Here is a 5,699-nt window from a genome sequence, read left to right as displayed (position 1 = left end):
GGACTAAATACTAAATTTTTGTCGGTTTTTCTGGTCGCTCCAGAGGCCGCAATAATGGCCCGAACATCGTGAAATTTTGCATGGAGAAGGGGATTGGGCCAACGAATAAGCATGCCTGTTTTGATAAAGATAGGTCAAGGTTTAGCGGGTCAAATGGACCCTGACTTTTGTGTGAAAAATGACAAATTTTGTATTCTATAGCGTATTTATTTACCCCTGAAGGACATAGACCCGAGAAGTTGATATTATATTCAAGAGGAGTGGTTGACCTTTAAATTAAGATCAATTATATTGTTGTATGTGCTCGGATGTGGGAGTTACATCTAAATATTTACAGGTAACTCCGTATTCGTATATTATATATCGTTGATCGCTTTGAAGTGTTCCATGAGGTTGCCGGTATGGTCAAGGACAACGCCTATAAATTACGGTGATGATCAGATAATAATTTTGGAATGAAAACTTAATTTTTTGTGTTATTTTCGAGTCGATCTGTAGACCACAAATGAAAGCCGAACATCACAACACAACCCACGGTGAAGGAAATCTGGACAATAGCTGTACTGAATACTCGTAATATTCGGAAATCGGGCAAGAGGGTGCAAATATCACGAAATATTGCCCCGCTCAGAATAAAATTCCGCAGAAAATTTGAGTTCCGTGGTAGTTGTGTAGGGTATCGTATGGTCTGCCCCGTCCGACCACACTGCTCCGCTCACTGGTTTTAAAATATTTTTAAATGTTTAAGAGTGTTTTTTAATTTGTAAAAAATATTTTTTCATGGACCCACAAGGCGTGTTGTTTTTAATTTGGACTAAAAAGGGGTGGATTTCATAACAAATACTTTTTCAAGTACCCATAAGGCCTGGACTTTTGACATATATATTTTTAAATACTCATAAGGAGTGGATTTTTTTAAATAATTTCTGTTTAACAAATATTTTTTCATGGACCCACAAGGCGCGGATTTTTAATAAATATTTTCCCATCTTCCCAAATCCACCAATTTGCAAGACAACGTTCCAAAATGTTGTTTTCTACTTGGTATTTCCATTTAATTCGCCTCCCCTTCTATGGGAACCATCAGTAGGCTCGCTTTTATATGTCTTTTGAGCTGGGGCATTATCATTCATTCGCAGAACATGGTCTAGCCATCGTAGTCGCTGTAGCTCAATACGACTGACTATGTCGATGTCCGCGTATAAATTGTAAAGCTCGTGGTTCATTTGACGCCGATATTCACCGTCGACGCAGATCGGCCCTTAGATCCTCCGGAGAATTTTCTTTCAATCACCCCAAGAGCTTGCGCAAGTGCCCATGCTTCAGATCCATATAACAGCACGGGTAGTATCAGCGTTTTGTAAAGTGTGAGTTTATTTCTAAACTGCTTACTGAGACCATAGTAGTATCTGTTGGCCATCTCAATCCTTCTCCGAATTTCAAAACTGATGCCATTCGTTTTATTTATGGCGGTACCAAGGTATATAAAATCTTTAACTACCTCCAAGCTGTAGTTCTCAACTTCCACAGTTGGTCTGAGTCTACTGGACGTCTTGCGCATTGATACCATCAGCTTGGTCTTCTCGCCGTTTACTGCCAGACCCACTTTGGCAGACTCCTTTTCAATTTGTTCAAAGGTGGCCGCTCGCAATGTTCGACCCATTATATCGATGTCATCGGCGTAGGCGAGTAACATGTGTTGTTTGGTGTACAGAGTGCAATTTCTGTTCACCTTTGCGTCTCGTATGACCTTTTCCAGTAGGATGTTAAAAAGATCACACGACAAACTGTAACCTTGTCTGAATCCTCGTTCGGTATTGAAGGGCTCCGATAGGTCTTTTCCTACTTTAACTGCTGACCTTTTGCCACTTAAAGTTATCCTGCATAGCCGTATTAATTTTGCAGGAATGCCGAACGTAGACATGGCATTAAACACCTCTCAACAGATGGGGCTGTCGAATGGGGCTTTATAGTCGATGAACACATGGTATGTGTCGATGTGTTTTTCGTGGGTCTTTTCCAGGATTTGGCGCAGAGTGAAAATCTGGTCAATGGTGGATTTGCCAGGTCTGAAGCCACATCGGTATGGTCCAATGATGCCATTGACCATTGGCTTCAGTCGTTAACACAGCACACTGGATAGCACTTTATATGCGACGGGAAGGAGTATAATTCCTCTATAGTTGGCACATATCGTCTTGTCTCTTGTTTTGTGCATGGGATACAGGATGCTGAGGCTCCAATCATTGGGCATGCATTTGTCTTGCCAAATTGTACTAATCAGCTGGTACATGCTCCTGACCAGCATCTGACCACCAGTCTTGAATAGTTCGGCTTGTAAACAATCGGCACCTGCTGCTTTATTATTCTTCAGCCGTTTGATTGCTATTCTGACCTCATCTTGGCTAGATGGCATTAAACACCTCTTGTAGGGTAATAATATTTGTTTTTGGTTGAAAAAATAATGTCATCAAATTTATTTTTTTAATTGTATACAAGAAATTTCAGAAAAAAATGTTGGGGTTATTCTGCTATTTTACCCGAATTTCGCTGAAAAATTGACATATATAATAATAATAATCACTTTTTGTGTATAAGTATACGCCTTGCGGATTATATCAAGACCCTTCCGATAAATCTTAGGGTTTTATAAGTAGGAATAAATCTTAAAATAAAATAATATTATGAAATATACATTTTAAATTGCGTCTAAATCGCGTAATTCTCAAAATCATTTGATGCGCATGCGGTTTCCAGGAAGTACTGAAGTTTATCTTCCAATCCATATATATTTTGCGAAATTTCATTTGACGGTTAAGATGTGCCGCACGTTGCATTGAAGTACCCAACAAATCGTAAAACGCGAATGATTTCCGAAAACTCCATATGTCATTAACGCGCATCCGATTTCGGTGTGCACCCTAAAAAAATACATCGATATATACCGATTTCAATGTGGTCCATTAAGAACCATGGATGTGCCAGCTCACACTATTTTTGAGATAAATTGGGTACATCTCTCTTTCGGCTGAAGTTTTTAAAGTTCTCTTTTCGAAAAAGATCAAAATCCGTATGAGGTCATGTATTGAAGCGGAAATGATCCCCAGAAAACGCAAATAAATCCGCGATATTTTCAAAAACATTTTTTGTCAAATTTCGTGTTTTTGGAAGGCCAGTTCCCGCCGTTCTAGTAGATGGATCTTCATGAAGAAGATTTTATATCATCCGAAACGTAAAAAACTTTATTGATCGCGGGTACCCATATCATTCAGTTGACAGATCTAAAAATTTGGCCCGAAAAATAGGTTTTTTAGAAATTTGATCGCACAAAATTTCCACTTTCGGATGAGTATTACTCTGAAGCTGTGCATACTACATACACAAAATACATATCAAATTACGCAGACTCGCGACTACAATAATCTTATAATCGATTTCTAGAAATTCATGTTCGCGTATTAAATCTAGAAGTAAATTTAAAAAAACACTCAAAATCGAGCTTCAAAATGCCAGCATCATTTAAAGGTAGATGCAGTGAAAATTTTGAAAAATGATACATGGGCGTAGTCCCCATTTTGTTGGCTTCTAGTTTTACTTTGACACGAAGACCGTGAAATGAGTGGCTTAGTCACAAATCGATAGAGAACATAAAAAAACTGGTTCGCCTCAACCTGTTTTTACACATTTTTTTACATTAAAGTAGACACAGCTTCCACCAAAATAAAGTTTGGAGGTCAATATCATGAACAGTTTGCAACGAGAGATCAATTAACCCAAAACTATTAATTTTTTTTCATATACTTAAGTAATTCCCGAGTTATAAAGGGGCGAACCTCCGCTTCAGCTATGTTAAAAAATTGGCAATATTGCCCATATATATATATATATTACTTTATTACTTCATTTGGCCAAATAGTTTTAACAAATAAATTGTTTATTCATTTATAAGAAAAAAAACTTTGCCGCCAAAGTTTACCAAAACTCAAGCCAAAAAATCATATAAACTCCTATGTATGTATTATGTACATGTCCAACTTTCATAAATCAAAGTTATTACATGCAAACCCATGCGAATCAAGTAATTCTACTGGATGCTGTGTGACATCCGTTAAGCAAAACTACTTATTTTCCTCGGAAAATATTACTTGGCAACAATACAAACATACATATATTTACTTGGACCTAGTCTATCTTGAATTGCCATCAATCTGATATACAAATTTCATATATGGATGACAGGAGGAGCAGGAGAATATAAGAGAATGAGAATGTTGTTAGTCAAATGCCAAAAAACAATTCGAATGTCCAATAGAGACAGACAAGAGTGGATAGTGGATTGTTACTGGCCAACATCGAACGACATGTGAATGGTAATAATTTTCCATTATTACTTTACATGTGATGATATCCACAGGAAATTGAATTACTTTTTGTTTTTGAAGTGGGGCAAAGGGGAGGGCGGAAAAGTTTTTGTGAAACATTTTAAATAAATTGAGTTCGAACAAAACGAATAATTGTGTCACCGGGAGGTCGGTGTATATAGGAGATATCAGTAATTGAAGAGACAAAGGTAGAGGGTAGAGGGATTTGGTAAGAAATATTTTTAAAATACCCAAAAAGACGTGGATTTTAAAACAAATATTTTCCTCAAGTTCGATTAAGGCGTGGATTAAAAAAATATTTTTTAAAGGTTCGATTTGCACGAAATTTGGCACAGCGTACTGAATTAGGCCCAGAATGATGTGTGCTAAGTTTCATGAATATCGGTTCAGATTTAGATAAAGGTCCCATATATATTTTCGTCCGATTTTATGTAAATGATGCACCAAAGTCCCTATATATCTCTCGATTTACACGAAATTTGTCACAGCGTACTGAACTAAGTCTAGAATGATGTGTGCCAAGTTTCGTGAAAATCGGTTCAGAATTATATATAGCTCCCGTATATGTATTCGTCCGATTTTACGTAAATCGTGCACCAATGTCCCTATATATCATTCGATTTGCACGATATTTGGCATAGCGTACTGAATTAGGCCTAGAATGATGTGTGCTAAGTTTTGTGAAAATCGGTTCAGATTTAGATATAGCTCACATATATATTTTCGTCTGATTTTATGTAAATGGTGTACCAAAGTCCCTATATATCATTCGATGTTCACGAAATTTGGCACAGCGTACTGAACTAAGTCTACAATGATGTGTGCAAAGTTTTGTGAAAATCGGTTCAGATTTAGATATAGCTCCCATATATATTTTAGTCCGATTTTACGTAAATGGTTCACCAAAGTCCCTATATATCTTACAAATAACACGAAATTTGACATAGCGTACTCAATTATGTCTAGAATGATGTGTGAAAAGTTTTGTGGAAATCGGTTCAGATTTAGATATAGCTCTCATATATATTTTCGTCCGATTTTATGTAAATGGTGCACCAATACCCCTATATATCATTCGATTTGCACGAAATTTGGCATAGCGTACTCAATTAGGTCTAGAATGATGTGTGCAAAGTTTTGTGAAAATCGGCCCAGAGTTAGACATAGCTCCCATACATATTTTCATCCGATTTAATTCATCCAATTCCATGTCAATGATCATTCGAAAAGGCTACGTCTGTTAGAACCACAAAAGAATATGTAGAATATTCCCAATGTGGTGATAGGTATTATATAGTCTGCCCAGGCCGACTTTAC

Source organism: Musca vetustissima, unplaced genomic scaffold (genome assembly GCF_032173495.1).
Source record: "Musca vetustissima isolate MV318-11 ecotype Yass unplaced genomic scaffold, APGP_CSIRO_Mvet_v1 utg17308, whole genome shotgun sequence".
Lineage (NCBI taxonomy): Eukaryota > Metazoa > Arthropoda > Insecta > Diptera > Muscidae > Musca > Musca vetustissima.
The sequence above is the reverse complement of the archived record's forward strand: the minus strand, read 5'-3'. Positions refer to the sequence as shown.